The sequence below is a fragment of the Agelaius tricolor genome, unplaced genomic scaffold (assembly GCF_023055355.1).
Source record: "Agelaius tricolor isolate 1412-34295 unplaced genomic scaffold, bAgeTri1.0.p SCAF_3, whole genome shotgun sequence".
Taxonomy (NCBI): Eukaryota; Metazoa; Chordata; class Aves; order Passeriformes; family Icteridae; genus Agelaius; species Agelaius tricolor.
The window spans coordinates 25408218-25424938 of NW_027269263.1; the positions used below are offsets into that span (position 1 = coordinate 25408218).

Genomic DNA, 16721 nt, shown 5'->3' on the forward strand with positions numbered 1-16721 from the left:
ATGCAGAGGGTGAGACACACCTTGTTGAATGCCCTTACCAGCTCAGAGTTTTTTGTCCTTCTTCTGTTATTGCCAGTCAGCTGTTCCTAGCGTTTAATACACATTATATTAATGGATGCTACTTTTCCCAATTGCATGCTGTACTAAACAGCGTGATAAGGTGAAAGTATCAGCCAGGCCGTAGGCCAGGAGAGACCTGTGAGTACCATTTTCAGCTGGAAGTTTTTGTTTTCTCACTATTTGTTTTTCTTAATCAGCCTTCCAGACAAAGGCAGGCGGTGGCTGGGGAATTAAGGGAAGGGCTGAATGCAGTCCAAAACATTCAGCAGGATTTGAAACACTTTTCTGAAAGACAACACAAAGAGTCACCTCCTCTTATTTTTCTTCTAAGAAGACTGCTCCAATTGCACTATTTTCCAAGCAAACAAAGTTATGATCTTCAGAAAAAGACTTTTTTCTTAGGGCATGTTATGTTTTCTTTCGTGTTTTGTTTTCAGATTGTATGTAAGTGTCAAGAAATGGCATGGAATGGAGTAGGGGAGCTGTCTCTGACAGCTGTGGTTTAATCCTGGAAAGAGGGTGTGCAAGGACAACTAGGGAGTAAGTGGCCTATATCAGCCCCCAGAAGAGTTGAGCAGCGGGATGTTATATTTGTTTCTGTTGGTATTTCTGGGACTGATGCCATTATTTGTGTGTTTATGACACTTTAATACTCTTTTTCCTAGCTGAGGGCCAAAACTCAGAGTCCTTACTCAGCTGTAAAAATTCACTGAAGTCAATGGGAAATTTTTTTTGACTAGAGGTTTAATATTAGGCCTAAATTCTGGAAGTAGACAAGGAAATGTTTCCTGCATGACAGCAAATATGTCTTATGGACTCTAGAAGGAAAGATATTCCTTGTCACCCATTGCTGAAGACAAAGGATTCTTCTACTTCCTCAGCCATCTCTAAAATTTTCTTATGACCTAGATGAAGTAGCGAGATCAACATGGCAAAACCAGACGAAAAATTCACATTTAACTCTGTTCACTGTGTCTTCTTTCCACGTTCCTTAGCGATTGGGTTTTTTTTTTTTTTTCTTTTCTTCTTTTTGCTGAACATCAGCTAGATCACAGCCTGTCAGCTGCAATCCAAATGTACTGCCTTGCCTCAGCTGGTGTCCCAACATCTGTGTCCCTTGGAGGACAGGTTTCAAGGGATGTATGAGCGCTTCTGAAGAGAAGCAAATTTCTCCTCTCTGAGTGATGAAAGTCACCGTGAGAAGCACAGTCTGCTGTGTGTGTACTCAGACTGGGACAAAGCAAATGCTTCTCAGTTTGCATCAATAGATGCATGCTGTGAAATGTGAAAGTAAGTCAGCTTTAGAGCTTACTTTTCAAATTGCTTTTAAACTACAAGATTCATGTGAACAAAACAAGTCAGTGCCTCAGGAAGACTCCTGGAATTTCTGTGGCAAGGAGCTATTGCATTAGGCAGGAATGCAGAAATTAGAAATACATTAGGACGTGCTGCAGTGAGCATCTCCCTGACAGCACATCTCTGTGCCTGTGCCTGGTCTTGGTAATGGATGAAAGGCTACAGAGACCCTAGACTGCTGTTTTTAAATATTTTTTTAGGTATTTATGATGGAGTCATAAAAATTATTTTTTATAATAAAAGCATCTTTCTTGATTGACTCACTGAGCCATAACTGCAGATGGAAGCAGTCTTCTTTTTCAGATAACAAACTGAGACATTGTATAGCCTCAGAAATAATTGTAGGTCATATCTCCTGAAAACCCTAATTTAGAGCGGTATGAACCTAAATTATCAGGAAGTTATATTTTGAATTTGAGATTGTAATCAATTTTATATAATTTAATACACCAATGTATTAATGTATTCTTATTCACACAGTGAAGGTTCTTTTCTTGTCTGAAGAAAATTTTCAAGACCTCTCACAGAAAGTAATGTAGCATGAAAAACACTAACAATTTCTTTTCCACAGCCTGCTGATGTAACAGCTTTCCTCTGGGTTCTCTGCTCCACCCCTTCTGCATTCTGGGGAGTAATGGAAGTAATGTTTACAGCTGAAGTGCTGGAGGCAGTACCTGTGTATTTCTTTCACCAGATATTTTCTTTTATGTCCAGGATAATCTTCTATTTCACCTTCACACCTCCTCCAGTCTTAAATTGGAAACAATCATTCATTTTGCTGTAGATGAAAACTAGAATGAAAGAGAAAGGCAAGAAACCAGAACTGGTCTTGTATTTCACTGTAGCTCTTCCCCCTGGCTTTACTGCTAGGTAATGGTGTGACACCATTAGTGGTGGGAGCAAGGAACTTACATTTTCAAGGAAAGCACAAAACTTACCCCCGAGGTAGATGTAGCCAGGACAGAGCAGGAGAGACAGGGGCAGCACAGGGCTGGAACTGGCACTCTGCCATGCAGTGTGAGCAGAGAGAGAGAGAAGTGGGAAGGTGACAGTGTCCTACATCTAACACTACCTCCTTGAGCTGTGATACCTAATGTTCATTCCTGCTGTCAGCATTTCATGAGTTTAATATATTTAATTTAAAAACTTTGAACAGTTAGTTATATAATGCCACAGAACAGCTTTGTTCTATTGTTTTGGCTTGGACTGAACAATAGCATATAGCAGAGCTCTGTGGATTTCATGAAATTCATGTCTGCTGACTAATGTACTGGGAGACAGTGTTCACAGCATTCCTCTGGGGTGTGACTTCCCAGGATAACTGGGTTTTAAGTTCAGATCTCATCACATTTGCTTTAAACTGATATGTTTGTTCCAAGGACAAACCTTGTTTTGCTGAACTTGCTTTGGAATGTCAGAAATTTACTCTAGATTGTTTCAGTTTATGAACTTATTTGTGTGCATTCAGAGAGTGAAAGAAGCTACCATTGAAACTGGAAAGGGTAACTGTATGGTTACAGCAAAGTTTGTGTTTAGAGGCTTGAAGACTTGTATTTTAGATTTTAGAACTCAAAAAAATTATTAAGAAATTTTCCACATTGGCAGGCCTCTAATTATAATAAATATGGCCCTCTCGAAACGATAGAAAAATCACAGTTTCCAAACTGGAAAAAAAAAAAAAGCCCAACAGAAAATAGGATAGATAGAATGAGTAGCTGCTGGAGAAAATGTTTTTAGACACTCAAAGTTTTATTACATCAAAAAGTTCTTTGCATGTGACATCTAAGAAAGGAAAATTTTAGATTTATTTGGTTATCATTCTCTGGAGCAAGAGTAAATAATTTAACATAGGAGAGGAGAAATCAATAACCATGTTAAATTACATTGTATTGCACTTCAGCAGGGATCCCGGTTTGGCACTGGCTGCACCAAATCTCCTGATGCTGCTCTGCACAGGTGTTTCTAAGCTTGATCTAGGAGTGTCTTCCTTGGGAGGAAATGTAGCTCAGTCTCAGCTATGTAGGGGCACTCTGCCAGCCTGTTCAGATATGAGTGTGGCAGCAAAGATAACCAGTCTGCTTTCTGGGGTTTTTAACTGGCACTGGTCTCACTGAATAATACAGCTGTTTTTTTCTCCTCAGCCCAATTCAAGGCAGGCGTGTCATCTGTACAGAGGAGCATACCAAAAGGCATGAAGATGCTTTCTTAAGAGTGATACAACTAGAAAATAAAAATATCCAGTTTTATGATGTGTCCCTGTGTAAAACCACTATGAAGGGCTCAAACCCAAGGATCTGCCCAACATCTTTGATCCCACAGGTAGATGAGGCCTTGCCACTGAACATATCGAGTAAGTCCGTGGCTGCCAGCATATTGCAGGACAGAAATTGCAGCTCCTTGCTGGGTATGAGACTGGCAACATGCTAACCTGTTGCTGGAGAGAGCTCAGTGAGGGGATTGATTACCATAATTAGCCCCAGAAGTCACTAATGTACAAAACTGTGGAACCAGGTGAAGCCAAGTCTCAGAGGAGGTTGGAAGTGGTGCTCTTGAATCCAAATATAGAGTGTGAAATCACTGCCATTGGAAAAGAACAATGCAAGAAAAGCTGTGCTTTACCAGCCTGCACTGCAAAGGAAAGAAGAAAACCTGAGACAGCACCAAACTTGTCTCTCGGAAGTAAAGGTAAGGTCATGCTGTGCAAATGTGCTGTGTTGTAATGTTTGGCTTCCAAAGGGTAGAAAGCACTTTCTGTTAAGTCTACACTCTCAGCTGGCTGCTTAATCCAACATGCTCCACTTTACAGCTTGTTATACTGCAGTTCTCTGCATAGCAGTGTTTTAGGACATGATGAAATAACTTTGCAGCTGAAGCAAGAGGTACAAACACTTAGAAGAACAAAGCCAGTGAAACTGGGCAATGTTTCAAAGCGTTTATCAAAGCATTTTTAGTCTCCTCTTTCAAGGTGAGTGATAGAGTCATAACATATTGCGCCAGCAAAAATATTTGCATCCAGAGCATTTCATTCAGCAAGTGTAAGTAATCCTCAGTGCAGAACCACAGGTTGGGGTCAAGCCTGTTCTAGATCTCTAGGTGCTACTGTAGTCTTCCTCTTAAAAAAAAAAAGCCAAAACAAAAAAAAAAACCCAAAAGCACCTTTGGGTTTATGTTTTTGAAAGCAGACTTGCCCTTTAATATATGATCTAAGCACTGCAATCTGTTTTCTTCCTGTCTAGCTCCTGCTATGCAAATTGATGCCAGTCAGGCACCCATCACAATCAGCTTCTCACTCTCATCCAACATCTGGGAAGAAAGAGGTAAGAGTTACATGGCTCTTAGCAGAGGTGGTTAGAATTATGCAATACCTGAATAGCTGTTCTGAGTGTCTGATTTAACTGAAGTATGGATTAGCATAAGGGAGAAATTGTCAACCAATAATTCTCCTTGATTTTTGGATATAATTTTTTTTTAAAATATCCAGTCTTTCTCTGATTATCTCTGATCATCTGCCAACAAGGTTTTCTACATAGCCACTGCAGATCCACTACTCTTTGCTAGTAGAATACAGGGTGTCTAAATGCTTTCAGGTATCATATTAAGCCTTTTCCTACTGGAAATCATCTGATCACATATATTTGACATAATCCCACTTTTGCTCTGAATGAGAGAACTAATGGACCAAATAAAAAGTTCTTCACAAGGCATTATATCTTAGTTTAGTTCTGCCTAAAACATGGACAGACGATCTGAGGGAAGAACTGCTTACTCTGCACTGATCTTTTGATTTCTTTAAGGACATTGCCATGTGAAAAAAAAAAGAAAAAGCATTTGTTCATTTTCTTCCTAATGCTGGCCATGAAGTTGGTCAGGTGCCACTGGGGCTGCAGAACTGAAATTCCTTGGCTGGTGAAGGTTAAAAGTGCTGCAGAGACAACCAGCATCCTAGCATGGAGGATCAGCTCCATAACCAAATAAACAGGCACTGAATGAAATGATGCCATCTCTTCTGTTGTTTTCTGAAAATGTGGTGTCCACTTTTTTCTGGCTGTAACAAATAATTTCTGAAATGCTCTGGTGTAGAGTTGCATGCTCTTGGTGTCTCTGAGCTATTAAGTTTGCAAGAGTATTGATTCCACCCTTAGCTCTTGTGCTCATGGACAGCCTCTTACTCTTCTGTGTCAGCAATCTCAAGATTATGCACACTTCTTTTCAGCACTCTGCCAGTGCATCTGCAAGTGCACTGTATAGTCTGGCAGCTGTTGGAGTTTTCCTAATCCCAGATGAACACCTGGGTTGCGACAACCAGCTTCTACTAACCTGTCCATACCCTTTCCTGTCTCTTGGGAGCTCCCATTTGCTTGGTCTGTCATTGCAGGCTTATTTTATTGATTTGATAAAGGGAATGACCAGCAGGAGGTCATGGATTTCTGTGTCTACAACTCTTACCCATTAAGTTCTTGTTTCTGAATAACTTACTAAGTAAAATATACCTGCCATAGTGCAGCTGCAGCCACAGTTGTATTACAGGACAAGCTCTAGACTTCTTCATGCTGCTTATATTTAAGCCTTCTATCACAGTACAAGATAGCCTTAACACCCTGGAGGATCCCTGCACAGAACTGGAGAAGTGTTTAATATGTGTGGTAGCTTCCAAATACATCATCCATTCTCTGATTACCAACTAAACTGCTTAAATAGTATAAAGGAATGGGGAGGTATCAGGATAGTTAAGATTTACACTGGTCGATCAATTCTTCAAGGAAGAAACATTGAAATTTATAAAGTAGGCTCAGTTTAAATGAAAAAAATCTTTGCTGATAAGTAATTGTAAGTATTAATTACTTAGAAGTTATTAAAGTTAACCTGTATAATTTTGTATCTGCAGCACAGTTTCTGAATTTCTACTGTTGTACCTTGCTATTTAACTGACAGTTCCTGTACACTGGCAAAATTATAAGCATATTCAGATTTAATCTTATGTGGACAATCATCATTCATAATAATAGGTTTAGTAGTTAGAGGCTGTATAAAATCAGCAGTTTTCCATGTGTGAAGTGCATATGTTACAATGTATTGTATAATATAGTACACTGGCATATTATTCCTCATTAAATGGGTTATTATCACTGCTTGACTCCTTGGGGAACTGAGTGGCCCAAAGTCCAAAAGACTGGATGCTGCAGCAAAACACGGAGTTTGCATTTTTTGGCTGGCCTCTGTATGTCACCTTCCAATTGCTAAGTAATGTATTTGCAAAGCCAAGAAAAGAGCAACAAAAAAGCTTATTGTTTGGGGCTTTCCCAGGAAACATCATATTTTCTGATTATTTAAACAAGTGCTATTGTCTTCCCACCTATGAGACATACCATGTCTTAGAATTACCTGTTTTAGAGAACTCTCTGAAATGTGTCTGTCATTTACCCTCATGGATTCTGGATCCTGGCCTGCAATTGTTATAAGAAGAGCACAGAGCTCATCCAAACACTGACAATATCTCAGACTGTCTGTGGTGCAAGTGCTCTGGGGTCTTCCCTATTACCACCTTCCCCAAAGCTCTGCAGTCAGCTGCTTTGATCATCTAGATAACTTTTATGGCACAAATAGATCATGAGGTCCCCCTACAAGCAAAGTGTTACCTTCCATAAGACCTGAGCACGTTTGCAAGGATTTGCAGACCCTGTTGGCCTATCAGGTCGGAAGTAAAATGCTGTTTCTGATAGTGCTATATGCTGATGCTGTCCTGTGTTAGTGCCATAAGAGTTGGCTTAGTGTTCTTAAATACTTATGCTTAGCCTGGTCAGCAAAAAGTTTATACTGAGCAATATTTTATGGCAAAATTGGAACAGCAAGAAAGATTGGCTGAAAAAATAACATTACTTTGATTTTTATCAGCTGATGTTTTACCTAATTAGCTTACCTCAAAATTAACCAGCTTCTGTGCTCATTTTTTCCTTTAGTGGTTTTGTTCCCCTAATACTACTGTGATGACCTGCACATTTTTATAACTGCTTCATGACTAACAGATAAAAGTACTGGAGGCGTGTGCCCATATATACATGTAGAAGATAGAACATAGTGCACATAGAGTGTCTGATTGAAAAAGATGTCAGCCAAAAGCAGGACTAAATACATTCCTCCTCAGTTTGGGTTAGTTTAGCCAGCCTCAAACTCTCTCTGCCTCTTTCTCAAGATTAGTCATGGTACTGAAATAGATTTAAATTTGGCTGTTAGATAAAGAAATTTTAAAATATTTAAATTATTGTTCTTTCTCAGAAGGATAAAGGAAGCAATAGCAATGAAGAGCTGCACAACAGGTATATGGAATACAAGGTGGTGAAGGTGAAGTAAAAAAATCAGATAGACTTTCAAAGCTGACTGCTCCTCACATCAAAGAATCTCTGCTTTGTGCCGTGTGTAGGTCGGTGTGGTCATTTCTGGTGCCAGCTTAACCCCAGGCAACCCCTTGCGTGATCTTGGACATCTTACTAGATCCCTTTCTGTCTGAGACTACTGTATTGAATAATATTGACCATCAATGTTTACAAGGCTCCTCAGGATTCTCATGTGAAACATAATTTAAAAGATTGCAAAATCATATAATTCCCTGTAGAGAGGTCTTAAGGAAACATAACAGAAATCTGCCACTTAAGGCTGATACTGCTTGGGGAGGGAATTGAGGAATCAGCAAGATGTGCTTAGTCAAGTGGGTGGATTTTGTACTGAGGGCTGTGTTCATCTTCCATTTCTCCCAAACTGCTTGTTCAAGGAAGGACATGACTGGGTTAGTGGCTTCACTTATCTATATGCACCTGGACCCAATACCCAGTATACAGAGCTGATAGAGGGTGCTGGTCCCTGTGTTCTCTGCAGAGGCATGTAACAGAAGCCATAAAACTAGAGAATAATAACTCCTTGACTCTCATTTTAGCTGTCCTCTGAGCATCTTGCTGTTTGCCAAAGCTCTGTAAACTCCCAGGGAGGGTTTCTATACCAGCATATTTAGCCCTTATTCAGGTCTCATTATAGTTGGAACTAACATCTCTTTTGAACATGGCAGCATCTGCCTTCCTAGCAGGCAGGGAGGTGTGCTATGAGCAGTTCATTGAAGCTGCAAATTAGTGCAGAGAGCATGAAGCTATACAAGGACATGAACAATGTGAACAATAATGGACATGAGAGAGGTGATATGTTGTGCAACCTAACTTTTTTTCTGCAGCCTGGAGTCATATCTTAGTTGGGTGTCTAACAATGGGCTGGGTTTATTTTGGTTGATTGTTTTTCATCTACCCTCTTCACTCAAACATAAAACTGGGCTCAGTCTTTGATGGCCAGAATTTTGCTCAAACAGATGAATAGTCTTTGGAGAGTTTGGCATTGGAGAATATTGACTTGGGAAGAGGAAAAACACCACTTCTATCTTATGTGCAAGTCAGATGGAGGTGAAGGACCATGGAGAAGAAACATGGAGGTGAAGGCCCTTGTCCCCTCTACAAGTCTCTTCTAGGAGTCAAATGCAGCCCTAAAGCACAGTGTTATCTAAATTGCTAAGCTAGATAGAAATCACTTTGAAAATTGAACTTCCCCTTTGTTGTGAGGACAGGATGCACTTTGGCTTACTAGAAAATTTAAATATGCAAAGGAGACCAGCAGGCTATTGGGAGCCAGGAATACCTGACATGAGCTGCAGGTGGATATTTCATAGGGGCAAATTGCAGGCACACTTTTGTCTCCTTCACCACTTCTTAGTGCCTCACAATGCAGTGAGGCACAATGCGTCGTGTAGGTCATAAAAAGAGCTGATGAAATGCTATTTGTTCTATGCATTCTTCAATCATAATTATAATTTTTCATATTAAAAATAACTGGCATAACTTAAAGGAGAAAGCAGGGCTACTGACCTAATCCCAAAAAGTTTACGTACAACAAGGAACTGACATATTTGTAGGTGATCACCACCAAATACTTGCAGTTGTCTGGCTCCTCTAGTTAAATGCATCTGTATGTCTCTTCCAGCCCCATTTTCTAGTCTGTTTTTAATAAGGATAGAAATTAAAGCTATAATTGTATTTTTGAAATCTTAGTAGATGTCTGTTTTAAGAAAAGCCATTTAAAAAGTGTTGCTCATAATTATATATCTTCATTTTTGTTCTGTTTATTTCACTGGGTTTCATTCATTCTTCTAGGTTTGTGTTAAGCCATCTTGTTAAAACAATTGCAAGGATTTGTTTGGATGCTTATCCTTCTATACAGCTTTCTTAATTTTAAGGGTGGGTCTCCTATAAAGGGGTCTGTTGTTAAACTGCGGGATGAACGCTGGTATTTTCTATATCCTCTGTGTCAATTTCAAGTGCAGCTGTAAAAACAGATCCCTTCTTGCGGGAAAGCACACAGGTGATTTCCTCTGAAGATTCAGGCCCACTAGACCTTGTAAATTGAACATCAGCATTTTTCTTCTGGATAATATTATCCCCATCCATGTTATTCTTAATAAATATTAAATATAGAGACATAAAAATGTTCCTGAAATGGCCAAGTGAGAGCTCACACATGCATGACATCTACATGCTATTTGACCTTATTTTTTCTTTCTTTAAATGTTACAATAGATTTTGAAGTATTTTAGAACTCCTAGGAATTTACTAGTAATTGGAAATGGCATTAATATCACAGCATTTAACAACAGTTCCTTTTAAAATTTGAATTACTAAACCAAGAATTTAAGCCAACTCTAGTCTGTATCACAGGGATAAAAACTGACACCTTCCTCACAGGTCTGTACCATGAGAAAAGTCAGATGAAGGAGCAGATATGCAAAGTGGCTCTTTAATTAAGGACTCGTAGATCAAAGAGAGCTTCTTGGATTTCGTGGCTTCACTGAGATACACCAGGAAAAACAGGTTTCGTATTTCTGCTTGTTTGCAGCAGCAGCCTAACAGTGATGCTTAATCAGGAAGGAGGTCTGGTGACTAATACAAATGAATGGTCAGAGAATGGAAATAGCCTTGGGGTGGCAGGTGTGCCCAGCCAGGTATAGCACAAGTAATATTTATTGCTTTACTTTTCTCGTTGTTTTCTTTTTTTTTTCTTTTTTTTTCTTTTTTTTGTTTTCAATTTCACATCTTCTGTTCTCTCTAAGGTATCTTGATTGCAGGGAACATGATGCTTGTATTTCTTTAGCACATCATAGAATCAGAGAATTGTTTGGGTTGGAAGGAACCTTGAAGATCATCGAGTTCCTACCCTCCTGCCATGGGCAGGGACACCTTGCACTAGACCAGGTTGCTCAGGGTCCCATCGAGCCCAGTCTTGGACACTTCCAGGAACAGGACATCCACAGCCTCTCTTGTCAGCATGTTCTTTACAAAGAGCATCTCTCCCAACAGCACCTTGCATGAGTGGGTATCTTTACCTCTGTTTTACTCAAGTAGCATCTTGGCAAGAAGAAGGAAAAGCAAATTGCCTGGAACTGTTTTAATTCAGGATTTCAACAGAGGTCCATCCTCCCAGCTGAAAGTGTCTTGTAAATGTCTTTTCCGAGCTTGGGAAAATGAACAAGGAAAATGAACCGTTCCTCATTTTGCTTTTGGGCATATTCACTAGCAGGCAGTTGTTTGCCTTACTTAGGCCTCATCCATTTTCCACTGAAGTCCATGAAAAGGCTCTCACTGCTTTTTTAGTTACCAGAGCTGGTCCTAACACACTGCAAAAATTCCAGAAACAGAGGTAGAACATTTGTGACCCCAGTCAGTAAGCCTACGTTCAGGCATGGAGTTTGTAAACAAACCCATTATTTACAGGGGTTGGATCAGTGATTTTTTAAATTCCTGCTACCCACTACAGAGCTACTGGCGCCCTGCCTAGCAGTTTATACAAGGCCTACATAAGGCCCTGACAGAATGACAGGTATCCAAGCCCATACCAAATTCTTTACTTGGCTCATGCTATCAGGCTGGCAGCTGATACAGAGGAATAACTTCAAACAAATGGCAATAAAATTCTAAAGAGCTGCCATGACTGTTTCATATAGGCAAATATTCTTACTTGGACTTGTTTGTTTTCTTTTTTTTTTCTGTAAAATGACTTTTGTTTATTCTGTAAAATCTGCAGGCATATTCAAATCTTCATGATATTTCAAAATACCATGCTGCATCTATAGTTTTGGTTTTTACTAAGTGTGCAAAATTGAAGGCATATAATTATTGAAAGACTTTGTGTTATCAAATGCAGATTACAGAACGTTACAGATCACATAATTTAACAAATATATCAAATTAATTTCATGTTTTCAGAAGCCTTATGAAAATGAGTCTAGTAAAGCTGTTAGTTTTTGAACATAATATTTGAAGAGGTAGGAATGTCAGGCTGGAAAAGGCTGGTGCAAACTGACTTTTGGATTAAATAGCAACAGTTCCAAGACCCCTGCTTGGTGTCACCAGGGCATTCTTCATGGTCCATGTGCACAAACAGTGCTAAGGGCTTTAGTGACCACAATTTTAAGAAAGAACTTTCTATGCACTAAAATGTTACTTTTTTACTGGGGTCTAAACACTGTCCAAATCCTTCCCACTGTAGTTAAAGGGAAAGCAAGGACTAGAGCTTCCCAATTCTGTCCATGTGTGACTCCTCAGCCTCTGCCTCAGAAGTATACGTGGCTTGAGAGGAAGAGAGCATCTTCCTGCAATGCAGCACCACCTTCCAAAACATGCAAAGTCTCAGTACATTTACTTTAGGCAGAAGTCATCAGACAAAGGTCTGGGAGCTGTCTCTGTCCACAGTTCTTAAGCTACAAGCTAACTCTGCGGGATTTAAATGAGAATGAAAGTACTAAAACTTGTTTGTAGACTTCATCCTTGAGTAATTGATCATTTCCTCACCTATGACCAACTGTCTTGGATCACTCTTTGAGACGTCAGTATGATTCTTCCATGCAAACATAAATATGAAAGCTTGTTGGAGTTAGTAGATCTTTTTTAGCCCTTTAAAGTTAATGAATCCATCGCAGTGAGGATTACAGGGTTCTTTGCAATTAGCTTCTTCTACAAGTAGCAACATGAAGGTGTGTGCTCCTCTTTGGCACCGCTGCTGGGTGCGGCTCTTCCAGTTTGAAGGGTTGGTGTGTTGTAACTGCTACAGGACTGTATTTTGTAAAGGCCCTTTAAAAACATTATTTGCACTGCAAACTCTGGAATTGATGAGCTTTCCCATAAATACACCCCCCAGGTTTATTTCCTTTTAAATATGCTAACTGCCTTGCCACTGACTGATGAAGTTAAGAGTGTCTAGAGATTAAATATAAACTCCTGTGGATTTATGCCAATGTCCACCTAGGTCTGGCCTAAAGGGACAGTTATTTCAATGTAGTTAGGTTCCTATTCCTGCCTTTATTTTTTCAGTCTAGTTTCTTTAATTATTTAATTATTCTCTATTCACAATTTCTGATTAAGTCTCTACCACCCTACCTCCAGTGTATTTAGGTGCAGCCAGAACATAGGTGAATATTCTTTTTTCCTCTGAAAAAATATTATCTGTAGTTTATCTAGAATTCCCTGATCTGCCAGAGAAAATACTAAGTATACTGACTGTCCATTCAGAGGTAGCTATAATTTATTGAGATGTAGGAGGAGGGTACTGAATGAAGCCCCAAGAAATCCTGATTGCTATCTGTCTGATCTTGACTTTCATGCAGTGTGCTGTCTGTCCATTTAGGTTAACTATCCAGCCAAAACTCTACATCTTTATGACAAATGACAAAAGCTGTCTTGTAGTTAGATTGAAACATGTTTTGGTGAAATAGATTTTTTGAGTGATTTGCCAGTCAGGAAAAATAAATTTATGAAACAGTTGGAAAGGCAGAAGAAATCTATGAACCAAGTAAAACAAAAATAGTGTTCTGTTTGTTTAGATTTTATTTCCATCTTCCTGTTATGTATGAAACCATTTAGCCTAGAAAAAGTAAAAGCATGCATTGCATATAGGTAGCATGTATACATCTTATTAATTTGAAGAGGAATTTTGATTCAGTCCTGAACTTCTGGGAAATTCAATTTTTCAGTTATTAAATGACAACTTGTAAGATGTCCACAATGTGTAGCTTAGAACACAATCCATGAAGCTACTACTACTAATACCACTATATTTAGCAAAAATCTCCCAACTTCTCATTTGCACGGCTTTCTGCTTACATGGCAAGGAAACAGTCTAAATGAGGGAAGATAAACTAGTAAATGAACATATTCAAAATCTAACCTATCTTTTATTTGTTTGGAAACAAAAATTCTAACTATATTTCATAAGCTAAACTTTAGTTTTTTGAAAATGGATATGGAAGGTGATATTTGCTTGCATCATAATATTGTCTGTAGTTAGTGGCATTTTAAATACTTATAACTGTTATTTCATGTTTCAGCTGGAAACACCAAAAATGGTCTAAACCTTGTGATAAATCAGAATTTGTCTTTGTTCTTTGCCCTTTGTTTCTTCTTAATTATCTTCCTTCTAAATTTTAAACAGTGATTCTTATAGTAAGAAAGAATCTCTCAATTAATATTCTTCTTTTCCAAAAATCAAATAATCTTTTTTTACAGCAATAAAATAGCTCTAGTTTTTGGTTTTTTATTTGTCAGCAATCCAAATAGTTAATACACAGCAAAATTTCATAAGCCAGCAAATATCTGATTGTCTTACAATGAAATCAGTGAGTAATCATAACAGGAGTGATAAATATTCTCTTTAAATTTAAGTATAGCTGGTGATTGTCTTTCTTCAAGAGGTGGATTCTAAGACTAGTACCCTTATGTTTGGAGTCCTGTTAGTGTCTGCTTCCACATCTGTCTGTGAGGCTTCTGCACCCCAAGGACTCTCCCACACTAGACATGGTCATGGTTATGAGAAGCTGGGCAGTAGGCAACATAATTCATATCCTGCTCCGGGCTACACCTTTAAGTACCAGCTAATCCTTTCAATTCTCTGCCCTAAGTATCATAATCAGAGATCATTAAAACCAGATATATTGCCATTACCTGTCATTTAGTAGTTCTTTGCATCCATATTTTCTACTAGCAGAAAATACTTTCCTTTAAAACTGCTATTATTTGGACAAACTATTGGAAAAAAATGAAATTTAGAGGAGATTAGAGAAAATTCATTATGAGAAAATTCTTCTGATTCTTGGCTATGTAACCCTTAAGTATCTTTAGCCACAGAATCTTTGTATTAATTTCTTCTGAAAGGACTTATATAAGATGTAATTCACAGATGCAAATCTGAAAAAGATTAGTATTTGCAGCATTTAAATTATTGGTCACATTGTCACATGGTAGAACCTCTAACATTTTTAGAGAATACAGAATGTTGGCATGCAAACCAAGATTTTGTTGAAAAGAAGCAAAAAATAGTTATAATTTCTGTGTTTCTGTAATTGTGTGATTAACAGTCACTATTAGCTCTCCATTTTGTATCACAGAGTGGATGAGTTACATTTATAAGTGCAAAACCACTCTCAGTTCCCAAATCAAGGCCTCCTTTGTCACTGATTCTGGCAGTGGTGGTGTATTTTGGGAATTGGCTGCATACACCTTCAGAAAATGTCTGACCTTCCTCTGCAGCCCTTAAGGAAGGGCATAATTCAGTCTGCAAATGCTCTCTCAATTACCTCAGATATGCAGAGATCACAAGGGACGAGGAAAGAGAACAGCCAAGCTCCCAAGTAAGAAACTCCTCTCCTTATAGATCAGATGCTTCTTTTCACAGCATGTAGCAGGAACCATACTCTTATCCTGTCAGGTGAATGAGGGGGACAAGGAGAAGAGATAAAAGAACTGTTTTCCCCCTGGTCACTAGCTGGTTCTTTTCTGACTGCTTACTTATGCCACACAGTAAGAATTTACACTCTTTTTTCATGATGTGTTTTTATCAGTACTTCATAAGACATTCTAAAAGCAGCAACAATGAAGCTGCAGTTGTGAAGGTTTGGAAAAATGCTCATATTAGATCTTTAAATACTATTTTAGGAAATAGGATTTTTTGTATTATTAGCCATTATATCACATACTATTTGTGATAGTTGCCTCCAAAAAACTCTCTTTGAGAGCAATGCTTCTCTAAACCAGCATTTATGAAGATACAAGCCCTTGTGCTTGATTGATGCTTTGCCCTTTCAAGTGCCACCACCTGACAAGTGTAATATATAGAAAATCTGAGCATCAGACTTGCTTTCTCAGAGTTTGTTTAGAGCCATATTCATGCTACTTTGTTTACCTTCTCTAAAAATGTGTAAGGGCAGCCAGAAGAACAGAGAGAAATTGTTTACAGCATCTTTGCTGAGTCCTTTCCTTCACAAGTACAAGATGGTCTATATTTGATTTTAAATAATCTGCTAGTCTCAGGTGAATGCCTTTCCATTCAATCCATTAAAGCAAAGAGATTTGCAATACCCTTGGCAGTCCTCTGAAACCTGACTTCACCCAGGCATGGAACATCTTGCTAATGCAAGTTGCTCATCTGTTTCATTTTGCCATTAAACTTGCCCTTACTTACCATTGTTTTCTCATGCAGGGCTTCTGTTTTACTGAATGGTAAAATCAAATCAGAGAAGCTGCCTGTGGCTGGGCTCTGTGTAAATAAAAGAAGGAATGTGCTGTATGCCATTAATTCACAGTGAGGAATCTAAACTAAGGCTGGACAATGATGGCTCCAGTGCAAATACTGCTGGTAAGAGTTTACCAGTAGTTCACCTGTTCCTCCAAGCCATGACACCATTGCATGGGATAAATTGTGTGTGTCTAAGAACAGTAGGAGCTTTTCAAACTTAAACAATCCTCAGCTGTCCTGTGTTGTGTCTGCAGTTTATTTTAACAGGAAAAGGTGACATGATTTGTCACTGCATCTTTGGTGGTTCAAGGTTCCCTTGTGTCTTTGAGGCAAGTCTGCTTTTATTGATGCCTTTCCTATGGGTGAATAGCAACAATACTTTTTAAAAACTCCACAATGTCTAAAAATGAGCAAAATTAAAGGAACAAGAGAGGAGTGAACAAGAGCAGAGTGGCAGGTGTTTATTGATGATATGATGTCTTCATTGGAGTTGTAAAGATAAGGCTCTGGATCTTGGCATTCCTGCTGCCTGCTTTACTGGACCAAACAACCTACAGAATCCCCCCAGTTTACAAAGGACTTCTTAAACAAATTAGTCTTCACCACACTTGTAAAAGACAAATAATGCCAACACATGTAGCACATTCACATAAAGATAAAATTCGTATACCACAATCAACTGCCTGAGATAAGAGGTGCCTACAAGACCTTCAAAT

General features: G+C 38.7%; 1 long non-coding RNA gene across 1 annotated transcript; it reads left to right on the forward strand.

Annotated features, from left to right (window-relative positions):
- Nucleotides 1–3552: 3552 nt before the first annotated feature.
- Nucleotides 3553–16189, forward strand: LOC139588691 (uncharacterized). The gene is made up of 3 exons (XR_011678773.1): nt 3553–4101; nt 4653–4733; nt 15970–16189. It is a non-coding gene; the product is annotated as an uncharacterized lncRNA (long non-coding RNA).
- Nucleotides 16190–16721: the final 532 nt, after the last annotated feature.